The sequence below is a fragment of the Acyrthosiphon pisum genome, chromosome A1, assembly GCF_005508785.2.
Source record: "Acyrthosiphon pisum isolate AL4f chromosome A1, pea_aphid_22Mar2018_4r6ur, whole genome shotgun sequence".
Lineage (NCBI taxonomy): Eukaryota > Metazoa > Arthropoda > Insecta > Hemiptera > Aphididae > Acyrthosiphon > Acyrthosiphon pisum.
This window is the reverse complement of record NC_042494.1, coordinates 18,882,937-18,902,333: the sequence shown is the minus strand read 5'-3', so window position 1 is coordinate 18,902,333 and position 19,397 is coordinate 18,882,937. Positions and strand designations below refer to the sequence as shown.

Genomic DNA, 19,397 nt, shown 5'->3' with positions numbered 1-19,397 from the left:
TACTATAGATAAATATACCTATAATAGGTATGTCTAATACCTAGACTGACAAACCGTCTCCGCTCAGAATCGTTTTTCTTATACAGTGATATTATATCATTGAATTCAAATTTAATACTATCCATTATACAGTGACCCACTTGTAACCTACTGTACAGCAGAGCGACATCCACTTACCCACCTTTTTAATAATAAAACTACCCTCGATAGCACTCGTCGGTGGAAGAGAGATTTATATACATTTATTTCCATGTGTTTGTTACGATGTTAGGTACATAATATTATAAATAATGGTACACATATGATAAAATATAAACGATTTAATGAACAGTTAACGGATACTTAGTTTATCGAGTAAATTGGCAACAACGATTAATTTGATGGTAATGACTAATGGAGATAAAGACATAAAGTCTATAGGTAGGTAATGTTTATTGAACAATATATTATTCTGGAAGCTATAGTACATAATATAATACACCCAGTAGCGTATTTATGGGGGGGAGGGTCCGGGGGTACTGGACTCCCCCAGAACCTCTCTCTCTCTCTCTCAAAAAAACTAAAAATTCTTACATAATTGCTGAACCCGATTTGTGTAAGCTTTCGCGGAAATGGTTTTTTTCCCGTGAACAAAATATTTATATGAAATATAGTTTAAAATTAGCAACGGACGCTGTCGAACGCTCAAAAACCCGCCGTCGCGCGTACCTAAACTTTTCCTTGTATTTTATGTACCTAACAGGTAGGTACAATGGTACCTATTATTATTTATTACCACTTTATAAAATACCCCTTATTAAGAAGGGGTTCACACCACACCGTGTCGTGTAAAATAATCACGGTTACCGCAGTTATCAAACGATACCTACAGCATAATCGCAAAATAACTAACAATGTGAATTTATTTGTTCTTATCAATATTTCATTTGTTTTTAAATATAATATAATTAACTTCTATACAAAAAATTTAAATTTCAACTAAACAAAGAAAAAGAATCGATTAAGAGTAAAAATAATTGGGTACACTATAGCTGTCTGCATTTTCTGTGACTAGGTAGTAAACATTTTATTTCAATAAACATAGTATACCTAGTCTATTACTTATATAAAATGTTGAAAATTCGAAAATGTCTTATAAAATATTTATAATTTATATATTAGTATGCTTCGCTATAGATCACAGTTCTATACAACTATACAAGTATTGAAGTATATGGGATATTATTTTGTATGGTTTCAACACAATTTAAATTTTTAGCATAAAATATTATGATATAAAAAAAAAGTATTCCTATCAAAAAATTATAGATTCATTTCAACAGGCTTCTGTACTCCAGGTTCAACCGTTCTTCCCTTGTGAGGGTCCCGCGTACGGCTATATATAAAACAAATTAAAGTCGACGTAAATATTTTAGGTCATTATTTAATAATTATCGGAATTTTGAAAGTTATCCGAAAGCATTCAAAATTAACTTTGTAAGAGAAATGTATCACATTTAAATTTGTGATTCGATTTGCACAGGCCAAAAGTTTACTCTTGTAATTGTTTCTATTCTGTAAGATCGATTTAAATTCATTATCGTAGTCGATTATTGCTTTCAAACGCGACTCAAGCCTCGGCGGCACGCGATTTTCACGAAATAAAGTTGTAATATTACACGAGCTATTCAGCTGCATGCCTGCATATAATATTATGTAGTATATTATGCAAGGGAGGTATTCTAAGGTAAATTACTTAAAACCACCATCGTAAAAAACGACTTATGGCCAAATGTATATGTATAATTTTTAGTCATATACTCATATATTATACAGCCATATATAGATTATAGGTATACCAATATCTCGGTTATGTTGTAGATAATATACTCGACCTTACATTTTATATGCAAATTATTAGCGTTCAGAAGAATGTAAGTTGTTATATTTATATTGATTTTTCGTAAACATTTGAAAACTACAAAAAAAAAAGGCGAATAAAATATATTATAAGCCATAATATTATATACGATGAATATTGTTTAAAATATGATTTTTTAAATTATTAATTTCGATCCATAAAATAAAACGCGCTGCTATTGCGTACTAGGTACCTGAAGTTACAATAATTCCAGAAAATATTAAATCAGAAAGATGTATACATAAAAATAAGTACATATATACATCAGTGTAGGTATAATATATTACTATATAGAAATGTCGCAGTATAATATTATATATTATTTATATTTACATATACGCGTAGATATTTTTTCAAACAAAGATAAAAAATGAACATATCGTTGTAAATTGTCAGAACTCTTTTCGTAATGATCAACATCATATTATATGATAATAATAAGTAATAACATATCAAATAATAATATTGTATTACGTCCGCTACTCGCGTGTAATATATTATTATTATGGTATAGGTACCTACCTACTTGGCGTTCTATTTCCTCCTCGTAAATAGACAATTTAATGGTAATAATATAATAATACCATCAAAATCAAACTATGTATAAGGAGCTCTCTTTCGTATTGCGATGTTTTTCGTGAAATTCCGAGCCACGAGTTTTATCAATTTTTTGTCACGCAGTACACTGCTATATTAAATACGTACCTGTACGTAATATACTTTAACCATATATATATTTAGCCGGTAGATTAATTTCCGATGTGTATTCCGTTTTTTCATTTATATTTGTTTTCATTACATACCGTTGTGTGCGTAAAAAAAAAAAAATAATAAAAAATGCAAGCGTATCTATTATATATATGTAATAACAAAACGACCGAAAGTTTGAAGGCGCTTTGAGCGGAGAGTTGTACGTGCTGACGCGATTGGTGCGTGGACGGAGATGCGCGAGACTGTTGTACGCGGCTACAAAAGTACCGGCTTTTGGGCTGCTTGTGATTTAATAATTATTTAACTCTTTGCGGGATAACATACGCCTTGCCGGACACCAGTGAACAAGGTAACGTTATATAATATATATATTATTTTTTAATTTTTATTTTCTTCGTGCGTATAATATATTAATTGATTGATTATAATTATTGTCACACTCGTCGGTATAATTTTATTATGTTTATCACGATAAAATATTTTTTTGCGTCTGAATTCATTGTTCGAATTTTATTTTAGCATTACAATATTATCCACTCGGTCGCATTTTAAATGTACAAATATTCGGTTTAATATTATTGCAATAAAAATGTGTAATAATATGATATATAAGTACTATAAGTCATAAGATGTGCAGATATTTACTGTTTGTTATTATTTTTGATCGCAACGCGAATTTTGTTAAAGATTTAGTAAGTTAAACTCAAAAAACGAACATTTTAATTCACTCAGTTTTTAGTTTGTTCCCTAATTTTCAAGAATCACAAGTATTTAGATTTTAGATATTCTTTGAATTTTAAATTTTAAAATTAAACCGAAAAGTCACTAATGGATTAGAACGTCATAATTACAATTTAGAAATTCATTTAAATCGATTGAATTGCATATTAACTATTCCTTAAGTCTGTTACACAAAATAAAATAAAAAATCTATTGTTAATTTTTTATATTAAAATGATATATTATTGTTTTATTCTCACACTGAAATATAATATTATGTTTTTCGTAAAACTTTATACCTAACAGCAAAAATATTATTATTTATACATTTATAGTAATATTATAATATAAAATACGAATAACATACCAAACCAAAACCCAATGATTTTGCTAGATTATTTTTAAGTTTTCAACATGTTAGGTAAGTAAATTATTTTATAGAGCTATAAATTATTTAGTTTTAAACGACTTTAAAATATCTTTTTAATTATTAATGCATATAATATTTTTTGCTTATATACACATGTTTGTTCAGGACGGTTTAACATATTATTACTATAATATTATTTTACTAACCAAAATAAAATAACTACGATACACACACAATATGATTGCAATCTACAATATTAGAGTGTACTTTATTTACTTTTCACAATTTTTAATGGGTATAAATTATATTATTTCGGTTTAATAATATATTATAATGTATACAATTAATAATGGTCTTAAGTACAAACAATTTCTAGAATTTATAAAATGCATTTCGTTAGGAAAAATGCTTGTTATTATTAGTACCTACCTACTGTAAATTATAAAAAAAGAGTATTTCAAACATAACATTATAACATGTAGGTACGCGTATTTAAAATCGATTGGGTGATATTAATTTTTTTAGGTATAGTACCAGATTTACAAAATGTTTTATTGAATACGATTGGAATCGAAACATTACTCATACCACACATTGCAGTTTTTTTATAATTGAAATTTAAATATACTATAAATATTCAAACTATACAATGTATTGTAAATATGTCGTATTTGTCTCGGTTCTAAATTATTTCCAGTGCAAATTAATTATCAGTTACCATTTTTGTTAAATTATTAATAACACTATATTATATAATATAGTATTGAAAATCATATTTTAATAAATATAATATTAGTAGGTAAGTATATAACTTCAGGTAATTAAAATTATTACCTTTAGACACTAAAATTGTTCATTATTGATGAAAACGATGTTATGACCGGATTACAAAAAACACGCATTTAATTATATCATAACAACTAAATACTAATATTATGTTTAAGGAGATTCAAAACTCACAGTTTTTTAATAGCTAAGGAGTATGAATAGGCAAAATATAGGAAATTATATAATATATATTGTTATACAGATTAAATTGATCAATTTTTATTTTATCATACCAATTGTTTCGATTATCGTCTCCATAGAAGTTATGTTAAATTAGGATTTAAATCTTACGATTTTCGCGAATTTCCTAGAATTCCATTTATTTATCCGAAAAAGCGTGATTCACAGTTGAACATACTATCTTCAAATGTTTACGTTTTTAAGACAAATTGTGATAAGCTTAAGTTCGAACTCGTTAAAAGTTGTTAGTATAGAATCAAAAGAAGACTAGACGAGGGATTTAAACCTGTTTTAGTTCTTTGTCTCCCCATGTTAGATCGGCCGTTGGGTTGAAATAAAAACAGGACTTTTTAGCAGGAAAACGGTCATTTTCGGATCCTGTTTGTGATTTTTATTGTGTACAATATAATCGTATACAACTTACAATTAGTGACAGTGTACATACAAACACAACGTGTTCAAATAAAATACGACAGCGTTTATAATTTAAAAAAAAAATTATGTATTGACCTGCTGTACGAGTATAATAATCGACAGTTATATACGCAACTGCTGAGTATTTATAATTGCATTAATTTTTAATTTTTGTACCGCCGTATCAAAACTTTGGCGCAATAAAAACGCGAAACTTTCTAGAGGCACATATTATACATTATGTGAAGTTTAAAATGATTTTAGCCAATGTTCGGAAAACGAGTGAAAAATCGCTGCGGAAAGGAGACTGCGAACGAGAGCAATTGCCCACGAGGAGTAATCGGCGTTAAAAATTTGGGGCGTGAGCTTCAAAATAATAAACACATTTATGTTTAAGTAATTTTTGTTTTCGCCGAGTTGCAGCCAGTGATATTATCGCTCGTAATATTACGAATTCTTACGTTCCGCGACGTGCACCGGGTTTCGACGTTTATATTATGTCGTATCGCGTAGTTTTTACGGTCGAGATTTCATAATATTTATATGAAAACAGTTCTCGTCGAATATATAATTGTGTATAATATATATAATATATAAATAAATTACATACATATTAATCTTTCCGGAAACGATGAAACTTTCTCGGCGAAAAAAAATAAATACCTAAAACGAGCTGCAGTAAAATAACCAACACCGTCGATCGAGTCATCCGAGCGATCCTGACGACCACGACGACGACGACGACGACGCTTTGCCTTCTCGATGCGTAATAATATATATATATATATTATTATTATTATTATTATTATTATTATAAAAGCGACCCCCATCGGACCATCGTCACAGACGTCACGGCGGTATAATAATATGCTATCATCATCATAATAATAAATTAATAGTCGCCCGCGCAGTAATTAATTTTTACTATATTTTATTGTGTAGGGTCGCGACGTGTCAAACGTGGTATACAATAATAATATAATGTACTCTAAATGAGTTTTTAATGAATTATGTTACGACGAAAACCGCAATAACTGTAAAACTGTCACTATATGTAGTTCGATTTACGCTCGTGTCGTAGGAGAAATTGACAATTAAATATCGATATCATCAATATAATATATCTTACAGATTGAATCGCCAAACTCTATTTATTATCCCACTGCATTTTATGAATTTATTAAAAATATTCTGATTAAACATTTTTTTTTAACACTCAAAGACCGTGATATTCTTCACGAATTTTCGGAATTGTTTTATGATATTTGTCCCGTAGAGATAAGTACAAACTTTTTTTCGTCGAATAAGAACCTCCTCTATTTACTGCAAATAATTTTTTTTGAATATTTTGTTGATATATATATATATTTAATTCAAACGTGTAATTTATATATGTTATATAATTATATATTATCTACTATACTAAGAAAATGTATTGTTTTGTATTTGAAAACAAGGACAAAAGTAAAGTTGAAAATGTCAAAATTTTATAATTTTGCTTAGGTACCTGATGCGTATAAATAAATGTGAAATGTAATAAAGAGCACGCTTGTTGAATCGCGGCATAGCTATATAACCTTGACATTACGCGTCCTTTTTCTTTTTCGTCTATAATAATGTTATTGGTACTTCGATTAGAGCACATAAATCTTTTAGGCTGTAACTATGGTTTATGGTTAACATGGTGTGCTATGCGGAACCCGGATATTAAATAAATTATTATCAAACGATAGTCGCACACATAAAGCAGCTAGTGTTACTTCTCGGGCTATGTTCTGAGTGCAGTGTACCTAGTATATAAAATATAATATATATATATATATATATAGAACTATAGAGTATCAGTGTTTAATATGTAAACGCGCGATTACTTACTTAAAGTTAAATGGAAAAACTTGTTACGTCTATATTCCGCACAATTACGCATTGTTAACCGGCGTTTCGATCGTGATAAAACTCAATTTGCCGCGTAATTCATTATATATTATTATACGGAGTAAATCCTAACGAGACATCAACAACTCTGCACACGGGAGTAATGTTTAAAAATGCATTTCTACTTTCAAGAGGTGTGGTGGATTTTGACGTGAACATTTTTTTATTAAAATTTTTTTTTGACAATTTACAATGTATGCCGCTTATTATTATCGTTGAAAAATTAAAATATTGTATTTATATATTTTACTATATGGATTTATTTTCATTATTTCCTACAGTAACTATAACCGCGTCCATGACATATGCTGTCACAAATTAACTTCCCCTATTTTAAGTCAGGTGTGGTATTGTGGTATTGCGTATAATATATATTGAGTGAAACTGGTGAATTTCGCTTTAGGTTTTTTGGGGGATTTAGTACAAAAGGGTAATTTTTAGGCCAATTTTTATATGCCATTTTAAGTACCTGTTTTATTCTACATTATCGTTTATGCAATAATCATTACTCATTAGGTATATTACTACATATTACGTTTTATTTGATTGATACGAATTTGATCGCGCTCGAAACGATTTAAAATTTTAATTTCTTGAGTCTTAACGGGTTTCAAAAGGACTATATATATATCTAGGTATAATATAACATTCCAAATTTGTAGTCATTATATGTATTTACCGGTTTTTAATTTTTATAATTTAACGGAAATCGCCATCATATTTATTATTTAATTCTAATTGAAATATAATTTTTAATAATAACATATTATAACAACATTTTAAATTAGCGTAATTTTTAAAAACCCAAACCATATAAATTTATAGTGAGTCAGTCAAAAATATAATTTGATACAATAACATACATTATTTTATGAAATACCTGTTGAGTATACCTATTACCACCACGAGATTCAGTGTCTTTAAAATACTATCTAGGTATTTTGTTATACATTGAAATAAAATAAAATAAATTGATAGAATTAGGTAATTCAAGTTATAAATTTGATTACATATTTACACGAAACAAAGGTATAGAAGTAATATAGAAGTACCTAGTATGGTTTATGTATCACTGGTTAGTGGTTGTTCGGTGAAGGATGCAATTGTGAGACAATTTTTTACGACCAAGAAGTGAAAGTATAAAACTTAAACTCACAAGTGACAATGTGAAAAGTTTCAATTGTTAGCCTTAGAAATAGACCACTTGATTCACATATCAAATAGAACGTTTGCTCAGTTCAAACAATCGAATATTTTTTTATTTTTTTTTTAAAGGTTTTTTACACAGAAGCTAATAAAATATACAACTATACCGCAAGTACAGCTGATGATGACTATTATAAAAATATTTGCTATAGATTTCGCCAATATATTAATTTAAATTTGACGAAATTTACATTGACAGTACAGAATAACAACATTTTTAAGTTGAGAATAATTAACTTTTTTTTTTATCGTTGAATTAAAAAATATTATTTCTTTTAGAATCGATTCTTTCTCTCTGTCAGAATTTTTCCAAAATAGAAAATAATTGTTTTTTATTATTTCTTCGAATATAATAATGAGTATCATATTATTAATTAAATAGTATATTAATTTGTTTTTTTTTGAAATATATTTTGTTGTTAAATTAATTTTAAATTTAAAAAGTATTTATTTTTAATTTTGAAATATACTTATTTTTAGATATACATTTGACTTTGTACTATTAAAAATACAATTGAAAAACTACAATTGTAACTTTAAATTAATATCATATATATTTATGAAAATACTTGAACGTAAGAAATGTCGAATTATTATTTTCACGGAAATGGAACACTTAAAACATTTAAAACGTATATTAATATATACATTGTAGTTGCGAGGGTAGTATTAAATTTTTTCTATAAGGGAAAAACCTTTACCGCGTTGTACTACATGGATTTCGCAACCATCGTGAGTTTAATTTAGATGCCTTCAATGTTGATTTATTTGTTTTTAAAACCTATAGTAGGTACACTAGTTTAATAAATTTAGCAATGTGAACTAATTTGGTGTATTATCTAGTTTTTTAAAATGTAAACTTGGAATTGTGGAGATCCCCTAGGAAGTGAACGAGAGCGTGTTGAAACGCGTCGGGTGTAAAATAAAAATAAAAACCGGCGCTAATTCTTTTCGTTGTCGAATTGGGACTTAGCGTATACAATATTATCCTCGTTCTCCGCACGTATAATAAAAGGGTTCGGGGGGGACTTACTGGATTTCGCCTCTGGGAATCATAATCATTTATCAAAAAACACAAGCGGGAAAGGAGGGGGGGGGTCGGAAAATATGGCAAAACTGTGTATTTACAATAATAATAGTAGTTCCAAAGAAAGACATTCTTTTTTTTTTATAAAGAGATCAAGCATCCAAATATTTTGTTCCTTAGGCCAGTGGTTCTCAACCTTTTTTTGTTCGTGGCATCTTTAGGTGTCTTATGAAAATCCTTGGGCCTATTACACTCTATAATTATGGATATATATTCAATAATTTAGCCGAAGGTCATTTGGCGGCACACTGGTTGAGAACCACTGCTTTAGGCGTTATACCACAGATTAAATTATTAAATCTTTTATTTAATCTGTGGTTATAGCTACTATGCTTAGGTATTGCTTATCTATACGACGTAAGATCGTTCTCACGAATGTCCACGATATGGGATGGCAAATATCAAATATCAATGTGACATATCGAAAAATATTGACTTGATTATCACCGTAAAAAATAATAATGCCAATATTTTGTAATTTCATATTTTCATTAATACTAGATAGATTGGTAGCAATTGGCCCATATTAACAGTTTTAATGTATGCTCGTTTTATTAGGGGAAAAAGCGGTATTTCATATGTTAGTTTTTGAGTTTATACAAGCTACAAACATACGGAAATTGCCTTTTGATGTACATTTGAATAACAAACAATAATTCTCTTTTATTTTCATATAATATATTATAGGTGAGTTTTCTGCTTTTTGTGTTTCGTATAAAACCCCTGACTTCGACCAAAATAATTTTTTTTTTAAATTTTAACGTTACTGAACAGATGGCACTGAATTTCTATTTTTGCATTTTACCTGACTTAACGGCCACATATATGTATTAATATGTACAATATTTTATTTATGCAACTCTACTCGATAATATATCTTCCAATGATATATCTATTTGTCCCCTACTACGGACAGTTACTGGTGTGAGAAAAAATAGTTTGCGTATTGATATTATATTATATATTTATATTTTATAATAAAGCTAAATCTACCAATCAGTAATTTACAATGTTCAGTCTCTATATAGAGTTCTCTCTACTCGTATCCATAGTAATTCGCAGGTTGGCACAGTGTATATAGCCATATAGGCCCTTATCTACGCATAAGATGTCCATGGGCCATCATTGAGTGACCCTATACGTGTTCTGATGATAATTACTTCATCTTTGCGATTGAATAAATGGGGTTTAGGACAGTAAGTATGTGGTAGTATTTTTGGTTTCTCCGAGTTTGTTATTTGGTGTATGCCGCCATTCGGATACATGGGTACAATAGGTGCTTATAAATTTCTATGGATGTCAATGAGTGAGTATTTCCGTCATAGGAATCTAGTTTAATAAAAACAGAAACTCTCTCGATTTTTGATTTAGATACATTAAATTGTTCAAATATAATCTTCTACTTAACAATTTACATTTACATAAGGTATAAAGGTTAGTTCGCGTTTAAAACAAGTTTGTAAGACCACGGAACTCTTTTTATAGAATTGTATGATACATATAAATAAATTAAAACACGAGCAATATGTAAAGTATACTTAAATGTTCCCAAAATCAGAGTCAGAATAAATTCATTATTAAAGGAAAAAAGTGCACGAGCATGCAAATTTAAGTCTTGTTTTCTCTTTTTCAAATAATATGTACCTATACTAGTATGATGCTTCATAATATGTACACTGCTCCTACTGGTATATATACGATGGTTATTCTCACCGGTTATATCTACTTACCAACTAAGTAACAACTCGCATATTGTATGTATCGAGCTTAACCTTGAATTAGGAAATTCTAATAATTCCGTATCCCATAATGTCTCGAAATGAAAAATGCATGCTACGTGTATAGTACTTATATTACAACGCTCGATAATATACAACTGTAGGTATATAGACTAAAAAGTAATATATGGCATTTTCGTTCCTCGCATCTCTATAACATATTATTATTATATCATATGCATACTGCAGTATATTCGTAGATACACGATATTGACGATAATAACGATCATGTCGTAATGAATTTTTACATTCGTACACTATTATAATATATGACTATAATATAATATATTATTATGACGATGTACGACCACGCTATGAATACGCGAATCCCGAAATCAATTTGAAATCTCCGACGATATTGTCGGATTTGACCCGGAGAGCCTGGACGACGTGCCGCCCCGTAACATTATTATTGTCGTCGTTGTACATTATACTATTATTATTATTGTTGTGCGCTACGAAAAATGAGTTCTTCCGTCGTAAACGCCCCCCCCCCCCCCCATGCTCCCGGCCGTATAATAAATTATTATTGTTAATAATATAATATTATCCTTATAGTGTAGTATCGATATCGCTGACGAATATTTTAACGGTATTAAAATATATTATTGTGCGCGTATGTACCCTTTTCAAGAGCGATATTTGTCATGTAATCTCAATAATATATATGATACTATTGTGTGATTTTCCCATGATATATACATTTCATTTAGATCCATCTCCATGTTATAATAATATTATATCCTTAGCAGTATAGTATTATTATAACGATTTTAGTATGACGTATAATTCCGGTATTCGTATCGCTAACTATATAATATACAGATGTCATCCATCCTTCCCGCGAGTAGGAAGGTTCGTCGTCGTATCGAACCTAATCAATTCTTCGGCCGTCGATTCGCTCTCTCTCTCTATTCTAATATAATATTATATTATACAACGGCCAATACATATTAGGTACATATATTATAATGTTATACTGTTGTGTCGACTGCCATGCAGTGCAGCGCGGCATATAGCGTCGTTGGCCATTTACGGAGATGAGATGCGATTACCATCGCTGACGGGTCTAATTAAATTAACAACTTTATTTTATTAGAGATAGGAATGTAAATGTATTCCTATGCGGAGACCTTTTCGGACCGCATGGATTACTGTTATCGTGTACCTATCTCTTCTCGGTGAGTCGTTTCTACGTGCAACGGCATATTATAGTATGTGGGGCGATAATACACCGAGCGCAGAATATTTACTTAGGACCGAAAAACCGAAAAAATAACAAATAAAACGCACGTTTGTTAATCAGGGTACCTGGGTGTACCTATATTGTTATCGAAATACCAAGATGTTTTTAGCTTATACGATAGGATTGGTGGGTAAAATTATAGCGGTACGTATTTACGAAATGCGTAAGTTAACTTTAAACGAAGTATACTGCAATTACCGATGTAATGAACAAACGTTGTAAAACACTTCTAATTTGGACAGATAAATATTTCAGAACTATTCGTTTTAATAATGTATTGACAATATGAGATGAAAAATAATCCTTATACAACTATGATATTATTTTAGTTTGTTTAACCTATGGACTCTGGTGCAGATGATTCAACTCGTATATAAATATTAAAAAAGTATACATTTGGATTGTGTACAGTTTATAATGTCAATAACGGAAATATATTAATTTTGTTTAATTTTATATATTAATTGATTTTAAAAACAATGGGATATTATTTTTAATTTACCTACAGGCTACAACAACGTACTTAGAGCTTCATAGAAGTTGTTGTCATTCATTTTTAACCTCTGTTTAACGTGAATGTCACGGAATAATACATAATATTATTATCATATTTTATCATTTGTGCACTTATTTTAATTTTTTCGTAATATTATACTCTCATTAATCTTAGTTTATTATATAGTTTTATGATATATATAAATCATATTCAAGATTGTGGACAGATTGTAAATTTATATCACATTATTTTATCTGATTCAAAGTTTTCCATTTTATCAGTCATAATATTTATATTACGTTATTACATAAAACAAAACTATTCCATTTCATTAAATAGCCACGTTAAAAGTGCTAAAACGCATTATATGAATCAAATTATTTTATAATTCATATTTTCAATAATTAAGAATATTGTTTTAAATGTATTATGTAGACACATTTGATCGAGTTTCATATACTTTTTGAAATTTTAATGAGGCTTGTGTCGTATCATCCATAGATGAAGTGTGTGTGTACACTTTAATTAATATAATATATTAAATTATAATATTATAATGATGTCTTTGAATAACTTTGTGTACGTGTAGTGAAAAAGTATTCATTAGACTTTGTTTCATAAAAACGTCTCTTGTCTATAGAAGTGTGTTTTTCAAATAACTGATGTAATGTATTATGATTTATTTAAGTCATAATTCAATAGGTTATGAGTTATAATATCGTCATACCTAACCAACGTGGCAACGTGTTTATAGTATAAAAAAATAATATCACTAAGTATTTGAATGGTTAATTATATTTTACGGTTTTGAGAAATCTGTTGGCTCATCAAAAATATATTATGATTTATGGTTTAGTACTCATAATATGATCAAAAAAATAGTTTTGTCATAGATAGGTCTGAGTAAAAGCGTGACCAGTAGGTTATGGAAATACTTTTTACACTTTTGTTCTTTTAGCAAAAAACACCGGATACAAGAATAAGGTAACAGTGGTTACTGGTAGTTAGCAGGTTACAATATCTATAGATGAGAAAAAACTAATAGTTGTGTAATATTATAATTTATAATAGTATGCAATACCAATAAAAATGTTCACCGATATATCTAAATATTGAAAATCATTGATAACACTATGAAAAGCAATCGTAATTGTTTATAGGCGCATAGTGACCTTATAGCGGTGAATATCTTTTAGATAGATGGGTAATATATTGGCTGTAGCCCATTTGCACTCCAGAGTAGCCCATTTGCGCCAAAAATGAAAAACTTAACACCCTGATTTATAGCCCAAATGCGCCCATTTCGCATGAAACTTTGCCGTCAGTCATCGTTTAAGATCGTTTATGACAAATCAGAAAAAAGTAATAATTTTCAAAATAATGATAAATACTATACATATAATATACACATAATATATCTAAATATTGTTTATGTTGCATTAAATTATAAATTCCAAGTAGTTAAATTATAGTAGTACCTACTCACTGTTCATGTGCTGATGCAACTGACACATGCAATACAACTGATAAATGCATTTTATATAATATAATCTTTATTAATTAGGTTTTTACAATTTCGATTAGCACGACTAACAACAAAATATTATTATCTTTATCGATTTGGATAATGGTTTCGATTATCATGTGGTTTTTGAGTTGAAATTCAAACTTGCGAGTGCCAGCGTCACGCACCTTGGGAAAGGATCAAATATTATTTTAAATTTTATAGTTATACCAATATACTCAATAAATGGAAACGTTGCACGATTTTCACCTGATCTGAATCGGACGCATATGGGCTACGATTTGGGGCGCAAATGGGCTACGATAAATGGGTTCTGGCGCAAATGGGTTGCGCCCAATATATTAATACATTATGTGCAACTCTTCTCAAGTCCACCACTGCCGTTCTGATATCCACAGCATAATTATTGAAGAGGCAATAAAAATAATTCTATTCTTGCTTTACTTCAGTACCTACCTGCACGGCCGGGGTAATATCAAATTGTATGGCACATTTGGAGGATATTTTGATTTACTTTTTAAGCTCTAAGAAATTATTATAGATATTATTCACGATTTTTTTTTAAGATTTTCAAGTCATTTTTGTGGTGTGGATTTTGCGATTTTCGGGGTATCAAAAATAACCAACTCGTTTTTATCGTTTTATAGTTTTGATAACTTTCTTTACGGCAGTTCGCCAGCGATGCGTTACCGACGGCCGACAATATCTCTAATCTAGCTATATTATTATTATTGTATGAGCCTATTATAATGTGGTGCAGTTATATGCGAGCATTTCAATTGCACGGCGTTCAAAGGCGAATAAAAATACAACGTCTGTACGAATTGTGTTTTACCGTACACAGCGGCGGATATTGTTTCGGCTTTTGTTCAGAAGGCTATTTCCCACACACGCGCTCGTACATTTTGCGCGTTTCTCGAGACACGACGACGCCATAAAAGCATATTCTATCGGCGTATAACGACTGCGGAGCTGCAATAAATCCGTAGCGATAATTTAAAACGCGAATACGGCCGCGGACTTACACGACGGTGTGATAATGATACGGAGGCGAAGTTCGTCATTAATTCGATCGTACTTAACGCGCGTGCCCAATACCGTGTTGCAACCATTGCAAGTCTGCAGCAGTCGTCGGAGGTGTCGTTAAAAATAAATTTTCACGATCAGTGGAGCAATTTGGGCGCGGGAGAATGGACGAGGCATCCGATTGCGATCGTTCAATATTAACGATCCGACTTATAGGTAGTTGTCGAGATCCGCCCGACTCACTTTTCATCGGAAGTCTGTGGACTAACCTTCGATGAATTTTTTGTCTGAATTTAAATCTCCTTTTTTATACAGATATTTATTTTTAGTCAAAATTTTTTTAGGATTTTCTTAGGTTTTCAATTTGTATAGTTAATACTTAATTTTCCGCCATCACTGAACTGTTATAATATGTTATAATGTACTTACATTATTTTTAAGAGAGAGAAGCTGCGGCTTAAATCAAAGGCAACAAAAAAAAATCACGGTTAGGTATAAGACAAACGTCTTATTTATTGGGCTGGTCTGAAATAACGCCACTGCACGTTATAATAGGATCTATCGCGCCACAGTTTGGTATCGTTTTCGCGACCGAGTTGGTTATCAAAGTCATCCCGGTCTATACCTCAACGTCGTGCGTGGGCTGTTTTAATGTTTAATCCAACAGTTGAACCTACAGCAATATAACACGCGTACAACCACGTGCGGGTCGTTCTACTCCGGTAATTATCATCACCCGCGGGAATGACGTCCCACCAAGTGCTGCAGCACTTGTTGATCGGTTTTTCAAATTGACGAGTGATTCGTCAAGAGCCAGCTCATGGACTTTAATTTCTTAGAGTACTTGCCTACATATGCGTTAACTGTACGTATAAATATATTATATTCGTGGAATGGAGAATTCACACCAGTGGAGTGTCTAAAATATTATATATTTATATGTATATAAAGGGTGATAGTAATGCTCGTCCCGATTTTTTCCCCTATTAATAATGAATATTTGATACAAAGTACATTTTTGGAATTTTCAGGTACCTATTATGCTTATTACGATAATATTTTTAACCACTTACATTGTTCGATTCAAAAATTGTTTTCAAATGAGAACTAATTTTTTTTTACTGTAAATTGTAGTAAATCAGATGAATTTTTCGAAAAATTTGATCTATCTAAATCAAAATCAGAACGATTATAGTTTCTGAGTTATTAAGGTGTAGGTATACTAAAGATTTACAATTTTTTCATAAAAAATGTTAATAGATTCATATTAATTATGTATACATGTATACAGTATACATGTATATAGTATACTATAATTTTTAAATAATCATTGTCCCCAAAATTACCAGTCCTATTATATTTTGTATTTAGGTAGGTACATAGAAATAATTAAAAAAATTTTCGTGCGAATTTTGATTTAAATTTATTTAGATATACCTACTTAACAACATTTTAATAAAATTATTTCATTATATAACTAACAATTTACATGGAAATATAATGATTACCAATTGAAACAAAGAAGTTGTTGTCGTCACAACTCAATGCAGGACACTTTTTAAATGGTATAGAAAAATCAGTGTTTGAAAATATGGTGCTCAATATTTAAGTATGGGCAATTAAATATTTTTAGAATAAATTCATTATGAAACGTAAAAAAATGCTTATGATTATAAATATTTCCCTGTACATTGGAGAGATCGACGAGGGCTCTATGTAGGGAAATTATCTCGCCGCAATTACTCAGTATTTTATGTTTTTCTCATGTGCTTAACAAACAATTTTTTTATATAGGGTGCCACGTGTACAATCTTCAACGGATGACTCCTAAAATTATTTAAGTTTAAAAAAGCTCAATGTGTTGTATATTATTCTATGTTTGAGTATTTGAATAAAAAAAGTTTGTTTAGTGTAAAAGTGTAACGAGGTATAAGACGTGACGTCCATAATTATTGGTCAACACCGAAATAATTGCGTAATCGCACGCGAGTCACGCGCAAAATATAGTGAAAATAAAAAATGGTCACTTTTATTTGGTTAAACCTGAGACAGCTGATAATATTATAATAAGTGGCTAAAATTGGGCCACGTATATCGATGTGACTTTAAAAAATGTATCAAACTGCGTTAGCCGAACTAAATTCCACGCCCTCGCAGCGCATATAATAATATATTATGGTGTACAAAATAATCGATTTAAGTCGGAACGCGTTGCTTATATTATTACGCCTATATAACCCTCCTAAACCCCCTCCCCAATATCGTCGACTTTGAAACATATATTATCACATTCGGCGTTACGCATTGATAATTCTTCGGAGAAGTGTTGTAAGTGTAGGACGAGAGGAGATGAAGTCTTTTGTGCTCGTGTTCTCGATGCGTGCTTCAAATGTTTCGATATTAAACCGCAGATCGGTGTCGATTTGCGCGTGTTCGACTGATTTCCAACGTATTTTATGTAAAACGTTACACTGGTCTTCCCATGTTGTTGTGTCATAAGTTGAGTTACCCACTTAATATTTTATCATATTTCTATTTCAAAAATTCGTTTATTGTAGTTTTTTTTTATGTCAGCTATCGATCTCAGCTTTACCGCCGAAATATTATGATTTCTGCAACGTGCATTTATACAGGGTGATTCATCGATAATGCTCGCCCAATTTGTTCATTTAATAATTCTTCGGAGAAGTGTTGTAAGTGTAGGAGTGTAGGACGAGAAGGAGATGAAGTCTTTTGTGCCTGTGTTTTCGATGCGTGCTTCAAATGTTTCGATATTAAACCGTAGATCGGTGTCGATTTGCGCGAGTTCAACTAATTTTCAACGTATTTTATGTAGAACGCTATACAGGTCCACCCGAGTCGGTGTGTCATATTCTGTACTTAGAAGTATAAGTGTCGTGAGATATTTTAGTATATTATATTTCAATTTCGAAAATTCGTTTTTGTAGTTTTTTTTTTTAATGTCAGTTATCGATCTCAGCTTTACCGCCGAAATATTATGATTTCAGCAACGTGCCTTTATAAAGGGTGATAATGCTCGCCCTCATTTTTTTTATTTAATAATGTATTCAATTTCTGGTTTTTGTTATTTTTGACAATACTTAAGCCTTAAAGTCCATTTTTTGAAGATCATGAAATTGTTTAGACCATTTAATTTGGGTCCTGCTATACCATCGGTGTCAAATTGTGTGTGTTCGATTGATTTCCAACGTATTTTATGTAATACGCTATACAGTACATACACGCTATACATAGTATATACGGTCTACCCGTACAAGTGTGTCATGAGTTGTCATGTAATATTCTATCATAATATTTGAATTTCAAAAATTTGTTTTTTTGTATGTAAGCGAAAGCGTCCAAAAATTATGATGTACATAGTATTGTTTGCCTTATTAAACGTAATACGCAGTTCTGTTCAATTCACAAATTGTATGGTTCTTTTTATTTTCGATTTTGGTATTGTGAAAAAACTTTTTTCAACCTACCCTTATTCTCGGGAACGTGTTTTATTTTCATATCAAGCATTTCAAGGCAATTTATGAAAACATTTATATTTAGTGATTATAGTAACGGGTTCTTACAAATTGGAGTAATTTTATTTCAGATGCATTTTGCCCAACGAGTTTATTCAGGCCAACTCGCGAGTATTATAAGATGATTTTCGAGCAATTTATGATAAATATAATAATATGTACATCAATAAACCTATAAATACGATTTATAAGACATAAGTTGAACGGAAAAATATAAACTCTTTGCAAAAACATAGAATAAATTATTTAAATAATGTTTTTGTGTCTGCGTATACTATGTCACAGTGTCACACTCGCATCCACACATTATAGTGTAATCGAATTTTTCATTTCTAAAATTGATATCCATTTCAAGGACTTTGATCATAACGTGTACGATGTTTTTATTTTCGTGTAATGAACACAAATAATTCCACTAATTTATTGAAATTAATGTGAT

At 30.3% G+C, this 19,397-nt stretch overlaps 1 protein-coding gene across 1 annotated transcript in view; it reads left to right on the top strand.

Annotated features, from left to right (window-relative positions):
- The first annotated feature begins 2,818 nt into the window (after positions 1-2,818).
- Positions 2,819-19,397, top strand: part of LOC100569278 (tachykinins-like) — a 101,980-nt gene continuing 85,401 nt past the window's right edge. Inside the window, exon 1 of the mRNA XM_029486777.1 lies at positions 2,819-2,960. The gene's annotated coding sequence lies outside the window, so the exon portion shown is untranslated. The remainder of the gene's footprint in view (positions 2,961-19,397) is intronic.